The 14,292-nt window shown below is 34.6% G+C and overlaps 1 long non-coding RNA gene across 1 annotated transcript; it reads left to right on the plus strand.

Annotated features, from left to right (window-relative positions):
• Window positions 1-906: 906 nt before the first annotated feature.
• Window positions 907-3,047, plus strand: LOC118167969. The gene is made up of 2 exons (XR_004751317.1): window positions 907-1,208; window positions 2,292-3,047. It is a non-coding gene; the product is annotated as an uncharacterized LOC118167969 (long non-coding RNA).
• The last annotated feature ends 11,245 nt before the right edge of the window (window positions 3,048-14,292 follow it).

The following is a 14,292-nucleotide window of genomic DNA, read 5'->3' on the forward strand; positions in this document are numbered from 1 at the left end:
CTTAAAGAGTGCAAAGTGAAAGATGTGGTACTTTTCCTTACAAATTACATGAAGTTCTACATTGAAAACTGTTTAGTTTTCAAAAATGAAAGTAAACAAACATATAAAAATATGCCATCATATAAAATAAAACATTTAGCTATCTATTTTTTTCTCTCTACCTTTTCTTAGTAACACATATTCTTTTGTTCATATTGCAGGAAATCACAAGGCACACTTATTCCAGAAAGGTTTAACAGTTAACTAGGAATCTAACTTGGCAGCGGATTCTGCTTTCTGTACAGCTACCTTATAAAGACTGTACATTTATTCTATTTTACTTAAAAAAAAAAAAAAAAAAAAAAAAAAGGATTTAATAAGGCTATTATGCCTCCTCTTCTATTCAAGTCAATTCTCAGCACATGCTTATATTGTCTGTCTATTCAATTTATATTAAAAAGTAATGCTTAATGCTTTCCAGGTATTTAGGTCTGGCAATAATACACATAGGAGTGAATTGATACTGAAAATTTGCATCAAAGCTAACATGACAGCAATTGAAATCAGTGAAGACAGACTTTCATATTTGTTGTCATAGCTCTGCCACATACTGTTGGTCTGCTTTCTCTAACTTGAGATGTCAGGGCCTTTTCTTAAGACCAATTGTTTCCAGATGTACAGGATAGCGTCAGTGGAGAGAAAGAAAGAGAATGCATGCTTCCCACTGGCATAATTGAAATTGCAGTGAAAAAGCAGCCTCCACAAATTAAAATCAATCTCTCCAATGTATTTGTTTCTTCTTTCCTCTGTTACACATTGAATTTCTGTCTTACATTTTTAGTCAACCACCAGAAAAACAGAAACACTTTGCCTGTATGGTTTCCCTGCCAATGCAACAGGACTCTTTCTCTTTGTCTTATTCAGGGCAAGATGACATCCTTATTCACATTGAAGAGCACCTGCACTGATGAACTGAATTCAGTGAAGCCATTTGTGAAGTGATATATTCACCATCTATGAAGGATCTAATGTTCCAATCATTTCATATAACCTGCAGTTACACTCCCAGTATCAGGGGCTGGTTCATGTCATTATTAATGGAAATATTATGCAGTATGCCTCTGCTTGACATTCAAGTCAGGTTGAAGCTCACATTCTCGAGACCATTTGTATGCGATGACTACCTGCACATGATGTAGCTCTTCAGTAACCCGTGTAAAATGCATGTGGTGAGTTTATTTCCAGCATTTCTTCACAGATTTCTATTGGAAAACACTGCCATTACTGTACTCTTCTTGATTCTCGTAAGACAGCCCAGATATTAAAGGAGTACATAAAATGAACAGTGTTGTAGGTCAGCGGAGAAGGACACGATCAAAGGAGCTTTGGCAATTTTTCATGTGTTATTTCTCCTCCTAAATCAGCAATGCAATTTGCAGTCAGGCTTAATTTGCTAATAATAGATAATAAATTTTATGTTTATTACAGAGCTCTTCTAATACCTATTCTGTATTTCAGAGAAACAATGAAAGAAATTGCGCTGCAATTCTAAATAATAAGCCATCACACCCTAATACCTCATAGACAAACAGAATGTTTTCAAATGCTTCAAAATAAGTCTTAAAACCCCGTGTTTGTATTTAAGGCAATTTTCTTACAATTATGAACATGTGAAACTACACATTATAATTAATATTTGTTTTATTGTAGTGCTATGTAAATAAAGTATTTTTCCCATGAAGAGGTCCCTTTTCAAAGCAAAATATCTACAAAGAAAACATCACATTTTCCAAAGAATATTGAGTCATCAAATGAGCATCCACTTTTCAGTAACACAATATCAAGTTAATTTATTTTTAGTCAACAAGAATGCTAAAATATAAAATAACCCATATAACAGTAAAGCCTACCTTCTTATGACTTTAGTTTATAAATTCAGTGTTCACAGAAACCAGAAATGCAGAATTCAAGAGAATCAGGCAAGTAGAAGTAGAAACAAGAGACAGATTCACCTGGTGGTGCTGACTGGTTGAGGAGAATGGAGAGCTAAGATCCAAGTTACTTTTCTCTTTCAACATTACAAGCTTACTTGCAGTATAAGAGACAAAGAGCACCGTTTTAATCAACTGTCGGGCCTGTCTTCATCCAAATAGATTGCAACTTGTTATTAACATGCAATTAATTTTCACAGATGTGCATAAGCATTTCCTCCAGCACAGTTCCTTTTCAAAGATGCATATAAGCATTTCTGCTGTGACTTATGGTTATTATTTTTCCCTGATATTGTTTTTCATTTCTTCGTTTATCCACAGAACACACAACACATAGGCAGAAAGTCTGAGACTTTTCTGTATCTTCCATTGATGATGCTCAACTCTCAGAGAAAAACTTCTAGAGGAAAAGGAACAATGGCCATCTCCATGGCCATTCAAGCATTGGTGAAAAACACTGCCAACAAAATTTCTGGTTGGTGTTCTCAATAGTTAGATATATTGTGGGGGGACAGGATACATACAGTTAATTCATGAAACACAGTGCTGTGATCTGCCATCATATAATATTTAGTCACTAGCAATGTGATCCAAAAGTAAACCAATGAGTCAGAAGCAGAATGCTTCATAACTCACCACTAGCTGCTGAATAATGTCTTTCAAGCCTAATAACATCAGAACTCTTCACACAACATTTTTAAAGTAACACTGTTTGTTCATTGCGTGGTTACATCTGACCCTTAGTGGGACACTACTTATGTTACTAATAGTTTTATTGACACTTGAAGAATAGCTGTTGTATCATCTAAAAGGATCATTTGTCAGTTAATGATTGTTCTGTTCTGTAGCTACATTTATGTTGTTGCAAATGTTATGCTTTCACATTGGAAACCACTGCAGTTTATACCATTATAGCAAACGCTGCTTGAGGGAATTGTGGAACAAAGATGACAAGACAATGACTTCTCTCTGCGCACATGAACTGTACAGATCAAGTATTTCCTTTGCTCCAAGTGCAGACCTCAGGGAAAAAAAAAAAAAAAGAAAGAAAAAAAAAAAAAAAAGGAAAAAAAAAAAGCTGACATTTCACACTAAGTTGAAAGCTAAGAAAATAAACACTGCATTTTTATGTTTTTATCTTTGCTTTTGTTTTTAAAAGGCAAATCACATAAAATTAAGAAAAATATTTACTTCATATGCTTTGTACAGACTAACAGAAAAACAACTTGACACAATATGAGCAAACACTCATATGAATTAAAATATATTTATAAAGTTCAAGCAGCTTATAGGAACTGTGTATCACATACCAACATCAGTATAACCTACTATCAGTATCTGCTGTTTTATATTTTATGGTATATTAAGCAGTAGCATTTAAAAGATACAATCCCACGCCCTAAAACGGTCTAAAACAGACTGTTTGATAACTGTCTTGCTATGGAGAAGAGAAATGAAAGCACTGTTAAGGCACCTGGAATCGCTACACAAGGGAACTGGCTGTAAGCCAAGTAGTCTTTGAGAGTAAAATCAGTAAAAACATAAACACATGAGTTCCAGCCTGCCCTGATTGTTGCTTTCGGGGATCCCTCCATATGAAAAGCTAGAGATGTGTCTAACCATGTCTTTTCTGTTTCCTGCTTTCATTTTGCTTTGGCTTTACATGGGGCATACATGAGTAGGAAGCATAACCTCTTCATTCCCAAAATGCATTATTAGATAAAAATTCTCCAGTACGTGTGAAATATTAAAAAAAAAATACTCTGAATTGTAGGATTTTAACACAGATACATTTCCAAACTTCAAGAGGATGTGCAAGAGATCATTTATTTTTTATAACATCTATCTTCACTGTAAATAAATACACTTTCAGTCTAGACTGGCTGGCTGTTTTAGTTGGTAATTTTGAAAAACAGATGCTTTGAAATCTCTGAGTTTATTCTCTTACACAATTTTTTTTCCTTTCTCTTCTTTCCCTTAAGCTGTACACGAGAAGTTTGAAATTTGAAACTTAAAAAAGAAATGAAGGATGCTTTATATGTTCATGGATGCCAATGTCTAGACACACTCTCTACATGATTTTAATGGCAGAGTTCAAGAGTAGACTAAAAATTAACTAGTGATCCTACCATGTAAAATAATGTACCTTTGAAAAAGCTGCTACATCTGAAAAGAATTACAGAAGTTTGGTGGTCTGGCAAATTACAAGAAATCATATACTCTGTTTTATAGTCGTTTAAAACATACGTAGTGCAACTGATGCTGGTGGTTGATGCATATATTATCATGCCATTGTATGCAGCATTTGGTTAATTATTCCTTTTGTGTTAAATAAAACTAAACTCTGAATTTATAAATACTAATGTGGGTAACATTCCATCTTTTCAACATATGTAAACTAATTCACACTGATGTAAATTAAGACGTGTTAACACATACTGCCACTAGAGGATAGTGTTGTCATATTACTATGCACTCACATTAAATACATGAAATTCCTGTAAAGTTCACTTATTTTCTAAAGCCAACAAAAAATATCATTTACATTGCAGTTAAAGATTTTTTTAATCCTGAAGAAGCTTAAAGCCTCTTTTTTAATTAAAAATCACAGAAAAATCACATGGCATAATTGCTTGTTATTAGTTTGCACTTAGCAAGAATATTTAACACACTATTTGTTTTCAGTAAGTGAAATGAATTTACTGCAGTCTAAATGCGGTATATGGAAAACTCATGGAAGGATATATCCATTGTGCAGTGGTCTAATACATGGCAGAAAATTGAATTTTATTGTAGTGGTGCTGGAAATACACGACTCGCTTTGCTCCCTAAACTGTCTCACCACGATCAAGCTGTGCTCTCAGCACAAAGTGAAGGGACACTCTGCCCTGGAGTGTGTGGCACCAAAGCTGCCTCAAATTAAACTAAGCTGCTTTGTAACCAGGCTCAAGAAAAACACCTTTACATTTAAAAATCCATACATTCCTGTTGTAACTAGTAGAATAATCAAATGAAAGTAATTATTTTTTTATTAAATTTAAGAATTAATATTAGAAATACTGTCTCCAAATGCAAGTATAGATCCTTTTGACAGGTGTCATGTACAATAACAAACTGCTCATGGAGAAGCCTCCCTCCCCAGAAGGTTCAATGTACATCTTGCTAAAATACTTACTGTTGAAAGCATCTTTCTTTTAATTATTTTTCAAAATGTCTTTGCTTTCGTTATTTTAGAATGTTCCCGTTTCATTGTAGCATTAAAATAATTTCATTTACTTGATTAAAAATGAAGCTACTGAGAGTTACAGGTATCAGACTAGAAACTTATCCAAAAGTGCCTGACAGCCCACTGAGGACTAGGAACCAGGTATATTCGCTTATGGGAATAACAGGGAATAACAAACTTACTCCTGTAATCATGAGGACATTCTTCTTCAACAGAAGGGCAGAACATATTTTACACACTTGTTTTCAGTAACTGAAATCTAGAGACTGAAATCTAGAGTGGAGCACAGCCAATTCATTTAAGTCTATGCCTGCCAATGAACATTATACTGTTCTGAATGAGAGAACATTTTTTCTTAACATCTATGTTCACAATATTCATATTAGTAATACCACAATATTGTAATGTATCTATTTACTCAGTTATTTTATACTGCCTTAATTAAAAAAGCCAGTATGTCTAGCAATTGTTATTAGTATTTACAGAAGAGCTCCATACAGAGAAGAAAATAAAACAGTAAAACTGGCTTAGAAAACGAGACCTAAAAGAGGTGAAGGATCTGAAAAAGTGCAGGACTTCATAATCCTCTTGATACATGAAAGCTGGTTATAAAAAGATGATCACCTAGTGCTCAGTGTATCCACTAGAAGAAAGACTGGAGGAATGTGGTGGTTTTACCCAGCTGGGCAGCTGAGCTCCACCAGAACCGCTCTCTCACACCCTCTCCTCAAAGGGAAAGGGGGGAGAAAATACGATGAAAAGGGCTCAAGGTTGAGATAAGGACAGGGAGATCACTCAACAATTATTGTCATGGGAAAAACAGACTCAGCATAGGGAGAATAATAAAATTTATTGCCTATTTCTAACAAGCTAGAGTAGTGAGAAACTAAAAACAAACTAAAAATCCCTTCCCCTCATCCACCCTCTTCTACATCCTTCCCCCAGCAGTGCAGGGGAACAGGAATGGGGAATGCAGTCAATCCATGAGGCTTCGTCTCCATGGCTCCTTCATGGTCACTCTCTACCCCTGCTCCAACATGGTGTCCATCCCACAGGATCCTGTCCTTCCTGACTGAAAAGGAAGCACAAGAAAAAAAACAATTAAATCTTACATTGAGAAGAATTAGAATATATATTATGAAAATTCAGACTGTAATGGATGTGAAGCCAAACAATAGGCCCACATAAGAAGGTTGTAAAAGCTTTTTTAACAAAAGGTTTTTGTTTTGTTTTGTTTTGTTTTGTTTTAATAATAAAAATAAATGTGTTTGTCCTGGATTGTTTTAAAAAAATAATAAAAAAAAAATTGATGAGTAATACTGGATTTGTGAGACAAAGTTGCTATTGTTTTACAGTCTCACTAAAATCAACACAAACTGGGAAAGTGGTGTTGCATCAGACTACTCCACTCATGTTATTAGTAATAGTAATACAACGGTTTTAGGAAAAGAGGGTTTTTTGTATTTGTTTCTTATAAATACATATACTTAGCACACTTTCTCTACACTCTCCTGTAAAAATCACAATGAAATAACTCTTATCTCTTCTCAGCTGTCAGTTCATCACTAGCATCACACAACACTGAATTTTGGGACCTCTCCTAAAACTATTCTTAATTTTTTTCTCAGTACTGTAAGTAGGCACTAGAAAAAGCAACCAGTAGTTTCTATAAAAAAGAAAAGCAAATTCTTCAGCTTTCCTGCTCCACAACTGAAGCATTACATAGGTCTTCCAAATAGAGTGATTTAAATTAAGTTAGAGTTATTTTTTTTTATTTCATTACATCACCTTAATTTAAAATAATTACAAAGTTATTTTTTTAATGAAGCATGTCTGAGTAATTTTGAATCCAACAAACTCCAATAATATTTTACAAGTGATTTTTCCTTGTGGGCTGTCTCTTTATGCCCTACAGTAATAGAAATAAAAACACTTAATATGTGTGTTTTTGTAAAGGTATTTTACTCCCATTTTAATAGATTCTTGTTGCAATGTATGTTAATACACTAACATTATGGTTTACTGATTGCTGATTATATTTAAGCAATAAAATTCTGCATGTGATCTCCACATACTAAAGAATCTATAATATAATCTATCATATCTCCTATACTAGGAAGTGCTTCATCCAAATAAGTTTTTCTTTTTTCCCTCTGACTGCTGAAACTTGTTTTGAGTTGTAGTTTTGATTTTCTTACAGATTAATGTAATTTCTCTGAAACCTTTGCATGCAATTAAATAGTTGTTATAATGCCAGAACATGTGTCTTGGATTGCTCAATTAATAATTACTATTATTACATAATATTATTATATCTGCACTAACTAGACACTTGGCTGAAGGCATAAGTGTCCTGGCACATCTAGTTTTGTTTTTAAAAGTACATTATTAAGCAACTGTGTGTTGATAACTACTGGCAGATGATCTTTACAGAAATGGCCAACAGCGTACATGAAAAGAGCCCAAATATATTGTCAACAGAGATATTAAGATCTGATCTATAAAATACTTTTAACCAGCTTTAAGTCTTGTTTTAGATTCTGCTTGAGTAAGAAGACCAGAAACTGAGTTTCTGTTAAACTCAGTTTAACCCCTCACATGTTAACCAGGGGTCTGAGCTGAACTTTTCTTATAATTGAATTAGCAAGTTGCAGAGGTATTAAGAAAAGCAAGAACCCAGATTATTTTTTTACTATGTTTTGCTTTTCAGTCTCTTGGCTTCTGTGATACTGCTATGAAATGTATACTACGATTGCCAATGACTATGGAGGACCTGGATTTTTAATGTCAGAGCTGCAATTTGTTTTCCTAATTCAGACATTCTTTGCATAACCTAAGGAATAAAACCAAGAACATTTATAAACCCACCTTATTCCACAGTTCATCTTTAACAAAAATACTCTATCTGAGGTTGAGTTTATCTTCAGGATTTACTTACTAATTCAGTCAGGGTTGCAAAATCACACCCCTCTGAATGAGACAGTTCTATTGGTAAAAGCACTACAGTAGATACCGGGAAAAATAAAAATTTATTGGGAAAGAAAGAAAAAAAAATGTGTGTGGGGGGGGGGGGGGACACAACATAGTTTGCCTCATTTGGAGAATTAAAGTAAGCCATGATGGGAAAAAAAAAAAAAAAAAAAACTTCTAAACCCTAAACCAGTTTAAGATCCAACTGTAACCAGCTTATCTACAAACTCTAGTTTATTACAAAAGGATGAACACTAAAACAGAAAAGGCCTTGAGCCTGGTCCCGATCAGCCAGACCAGCAGGGAGAGCAGTCTGCAGCAATCCTCTGTAGTTTCTGCTGTCAGTCAGGGCATCAAACTATAGCTCGTCAGTCCCTATCTACAGCAGAAATGCATTCTTGAAGCTACAATGGCATGAAAACTCCTGCGATCTGTGTCAGAGATAAACAGCCAAGCCTTTGGGTATTTTGTCCAGTGATATTTATTTGGCATCTGATTTTATTATTATTATTATTATTAAAAAAAAAAAAAAAAAGATTATAAAGAACTTTTATTTCGCAAATATCTTGGATCAAGGACTACATCTGCATGTCATTTTCTCCCAGGCAAATAATTACTTTCCTAATGTAAACAAACTGCCCCCTCTAAGGAAAAGTAAAATAAAAATATAAAATATAAAAGATCGGTAACTCAAAAGAGCAAGCCTTTTGGAGGCCTTAGGAAGCTGACAGTTAATATTGTCTTGGTTTGACTGTAGGCTTTAATTCTGACAAATTTTCAAGTCATATTGTTTAGCAATTTAAAAACAAAACTACTACTCCAAATAAGACTATAAATCATGGGTGTGAATGGCTTAAATTCTAATGCAGTAACTTCATTGTTCCTGGTGGAACTGTTAATTAAAAATATTATAATATTGTCCAAAACTAACAAAATCCTCCAAAAATTTTGGCCATTATCCTGGCATTGACTTCAGTGGAGCTGCACCAATTTTATCATAATTCAACTCCTTAAGTCCAAAACATTACCTTACTCACTTCATAGCATTAAGACACGTATTTTTTAAAAAACTAGATGATGTTAGTTGTAATAAGTCATATGTTCTCTTTTTCTGTTCAAACTCCCTCTTTTGCAAAAGTATTTTGAAGCAGTAATAGAGTATATTAATGTAGTACAGAGTCTTAAGCAAAAACTAAGCAACCTTATAATCCTGGATCAATTTTTATGTCACATCTTGTGTTTTAATTCCATTTAACCACTAAAACAGAAAATACCAAACAACTTGCCATTGCTAGTAAGTAGATGTTAGAGCTAGAAAGCTAAATATAGTTCGTGCTGGAAGAATTAATAGCAACGTAAAAGCTAGGGAACAAGCTGTGAATACATTATTAATGATGTTTTCTTCTCAAATCAGCAGATGGACACTGAGTTGCTCAAGGGATTGGAAATGGAATACACAACTTTCCAACTACTTCAGATAAACCTGACATTAATTTTAACTGAAAGTTACTATTTGACAGGTATTCAGTAACCAATACGTAACAACTGGTCTTTGTCTAGTTTTCCTGTAAATCTGGTTAACAAAGTTGGTATGCTGTTGTCAAACTCAGTATCAAGTAGGTTAGAAGACTTGGTTACCCTTTTATCTCTAAAGGTTCAGCCCGTCAAAGTAAGTTTCAGACCCAATTACAAGTGGGACAGCAGACTTAGCACGTTACTCTTCAGTTGTCATTTTCCACCCATGTCTAATCAGAATTTTTCTCAATGACTAGATTAATTTTTAAATAGGAAAAAAGAAAAAAAGAAAAAAAGAAAAAAAAAAAGCTTGGAGAAGAAAATCGGCCTCAGATAAACTCATGAAAATATTTTTGTGAGACTGACCACTGCTTTAACAAAGCTTGGCATGAAGGTCATGAAGTGTTCTTTTGTATGCTCAAGGAAGAAGACTTTTCAAAAGTGAAGCAAATACACAGTATGGATGCAATATTGTCAAAAAAAAAAAAAAAAAAGAGAGAGAGAGATTTAACAACTTGGTAAAAATCAAGAGATTCTAAGTCCCTTTTGCTGCAATTTTGGGGAGGGCTAGTAACTACAGATCTCAATAGAATTTACCATGTTCACTGATCTCCATCTCCATGAGCTTTTAATTGAATACATTTTATTTTCAAGTTTAGTAAACAGAACCACACTTTTCATGGAATCCTACTGAAACTGGTAGGGTTTCAAGCTAGACCCAAAGGATGCCTATATCACCTGGCACCTGATAGCAAAATTGGTCATAATTTAGAAGCACTTTTCTTTAAAAAAAAAAAAAAATGTTTTTAATATGAATATTTTTGAAATTATATCAGTCATGAAAGAGAACTATATGTATGAAAAAGCTGCGGAAATTTAGCTCTAAGTTTGAGTTGTTAGAGTTAAAGCTGTAAAAAATACAACCATATTACCTTCTTGACATCTGAGGACATTATCTTTAAGTCTAATTATTCTCAGCTCAGTACAAAACATGAAGACGGATGCCAAAGACAGCTCTCTGACAGGATTTAATCCTTTAGGTTAAAGATGGCTGAACAAGTAATTTAAATCTGTATTGTTGTATACCTATACAAAACCCAATACAATCATTCTTCAATACAATGACTGAAAAATACTTTGTATTTAATACTATTTGCTATCACTTTCTAGAACCAGTCAAGAAAGCCTCTCTCCTTATTCTAGGCACTATAGAGACAAATTGCAGTAAAGAGAAGCAAGAGATAAAGATGTGAAAAATAAATAAACACAGAGATTAAATTGCCAAAAATCATACAGCAAATCAATGGCGAGGTTAAGATTCCATGTCTTCCAAGCCCCAGTCCTTTTCTGAGCTCACAGGGTATTCCCCCTAGTCTTTTCTAAGACATTTTTGTCATCAAAATGTTTACCAGTAGCAATTAATGCTAGATCATAAAGACCGTTTAAACACAAAGCAACTGAACTTACAGCTTCTCAAAAACCCACTTCCTCTGTAACATTTACAGAATTATCCAAAAGCTGGAGAAGAGACTCTTGAGTCTACCTGCTCTACATATTCAAGGTTCACTCAAGCCTGCAACAGCAAGTTGGGCTAGCTGGGTATGGTGTACCAGCTTCTGCAGCCAGCAGCGTGCAAAGATGTGAAATGGTCAACATCACAACTGATCAACTTTATCTCTTCAGAGCAAATGACATAGGGCCTGTATATAGGTGGAAATATACAGTCAAAGGTCAAACCCACACATCTGAGTGACTACTGAGCCTTTGGTCCCTGCCATTGCAAAAGTAATGCCTACATAGTAATTTCTTTGGAATTGTACAGCTTTTGATCATATTCCTTTTATTTTAGCTTCAAGCACACAAAGACTTATAGTTTATTTAGCATTTAATTGAGTAACACTATATATTAAGCTTACCATTAGGGAAGCATGTATGTCATAACAAAACCAGATCTTTCTGTGAAAAGGACGTTTGCTTACAAACATGGTAGTTCAGCATTGAGGGAGAACCACTGGTTGGTTCCATAATGCAAATAAATTCTTAAAATCTTAGAAGATTAGCTAGTGCTATGTATTATCATCTTTAGCAGAACTAAAATTCAAATCCAGCTTAGTAAAGTATATTGCAAAAATTAAATTAATGTGGGGTGAAGAGTAGGATTGATACATACATGTAAATAAATAAACCTTTATGTATATATATCTTACATTTATTTACACTTCATTTACTTTATTACTTTTATCCTCTTTACATATATGAAAGAAACATTAAATTTAAAGTGCCATGGGAATTATGGACAGGTAGTTACTTATCTGCTCCTTTTATATGCTAATTACATGGATTTTCCTGTTCAATTTATATTGAATAGCAGTGAACTTTAGCTCACTTATCTGCTAGTTCTTTCTCCAAGACAAAAACAAAGGAGTCCATGAAGTAACATGGGCATCTATTCTATAAATTAAAAAACACAAAATAGGCAAAGGGCTGCCCATGCAGATAGCACTGTCAACCTAATCTCTATCTTGGCAGCCCTGGTGAAAGGAAGGGGAAAACAGCTCTAACAACTGATTCTTGAATCAATATTACATGTATATGGATCAGTTCTCTAAACAGCCAAGAACAGTATGAACAGGGAGTCTTCTGACAAAATTGGAATGAAACACATAACTATAAAAATATAATAATAAAAGCAAAAGCAGAGATATGCAGCACACTGGAGAAATGAGCTGCTTTAAGGAAATTATCATCTGTAAGAACAGTTGCAATTAATCAGCTCTGATCACATGCATGCTATTTTCAGGGACAGGAAAAAACTGTGGACAGCAAATAAAAAAAAAAAAAAGGCATAAAAAAGTTTAAATTTTTTTTAAACAGTAATTGTGAAGGGAATGCATCACGTATAAATACAATGTACCATACTTTGAGGAAGGCATGCGATCAAAAAGATAATGTGTGCCAAAGGCCAAGTTTTTTTCACTTCTTAGTAAATGACCTCCCACGTTATTTTTTCTCAACACTTTTGTTCAAAATAAATCCTAATACACATAAGAAATAATGATATGAATGTAAATACAACCCTTATCTATATAGAATTTTTAAGATAAATACTGAACACATGAAATGCATACAAAGGTAACTTTGGGACGTAGTCTGTACAGGCAGGCCAGACAGGCAGTACACAGCATCATATAAATACAGATGGAAGAGAAATCTGTAGTAAAGTTTGCCTAAGATTCCTGTTATAAGGTTTGAGTTTGAGATGCTTGTAAACTTTGCCAATGTTTAATTGCTCAGTCTGATTTTTTTTTCAGAGTATCTGATTTGTTTTACACTTTCTTAAAAATGGAGCTGCCACCTCCTAAAATGTGGCTAAGCAAAATTTTGCCAATGTTCATGAATTCTTATAACTGTAATGATGAAAAACTACCTAGAAGGATAGAAGGACTTGGGTATTCTGCCAGCCAGTAGAACCTACAGCCCTGAATCACAGGCCAAAGCTCCCAACATAACACAAAGGAGATTTTGAGTGCACCTAATACTATTAGTTTGAATCATTACCTGTTTTGTGCCAAAGTCCTCTCTCTCAGCATCTGCCCTTTGGAGAAAAATTACAAGGCTTCCTCAAAGACAAAACCTAGGAGCCAGTCAGCAGCTAGATACCTCTAGGAAATGGTTTGACTCTAAAGTCTCCTTCCACTTGGTCCAGACCTCCAACATCATACTTGCAAGCCTTTTGCATGGCATGCACCCATATTATACCACTCTAGATACATGCCATAGTAGTAGATATGTAGCATGGAGTGAGCATTTCTCACGTTATCTTGGACAAAAAAAAATAAAAAATAAAATAAAATAAAATAAAATTATTTATTAAAAAATATTTAATTTTTTTTCAAATGTCTCATATGCAAAGATAGGCTTCAAGGTGCCAACAGAAGGTCTGACTGGCAGAAAGCTGTAGGCTATCACAGCCCTTGAAGCCTTTGAAGATATGGGAATCCTGGCTGCAGGAATCACCCCAACTACCAAAAGAGAGGTGGCAGGGCAGCTTAGCGCTGAGGGATGCTGGTGGATCTCAGCATTGTCAATGGCAGTAATACCTGAAAATAAACTTTATCCATGTTACAGAGTAAGAACTGGCATGATCACAGCATGTGAGTGCAGTGGAAAAGTGATATTTGTTCCGTGCCCTGCATTTAATAAGGCTGAGGAAAGGTCTACAGAAGACTACAGGATCCCTCTGGATGCTGCACCGTGCAGATGCAGGCAGCCTGCTCTAGGTGGAGCAAGCAAAAAGCTGTGTTGCTGGAAACTGCTCTGCTTTCTGACCAGGAAACACGGATTGCTCCTGAAGCAGATCACAACTCCAGCATATGCAGCTTTTGAGAAATTGGACGCTTCAGAGCATACTCAGAAGTAGACCCTCAAGCATCTACAGATTTATGGTAGTTACAGGGTTAAGTCCTGAGTATGTCTTCTGAGTATGTCTTTCAACTCTTCCCACACTGAGATAAAAATATATTGCTATATTAGCTATGTTCAGACCTAAAAAAGGCAGAAAGAGGTATGAAGTGTTGAAAGATAAAATCTTGTATGCCATCAACAGGAGGT

This window comes from Oxyura jamaicensis, chromosome 5 (genome assembly GCF_011077185.1).
Source record: "Oxyura jamaicensis isolate SHBP4307 breed ruddy duck chromosome 5, BPBGC_Ojam_1.0, whole genome shotgun sequence".
NCBI classification, from domain to species: domain Eukaryota; kingdom Metazoa; phylum Chordata; class Aves; order Anseriformes; family Anatidae; genus Oxyura; species Oxyura jamaicensis.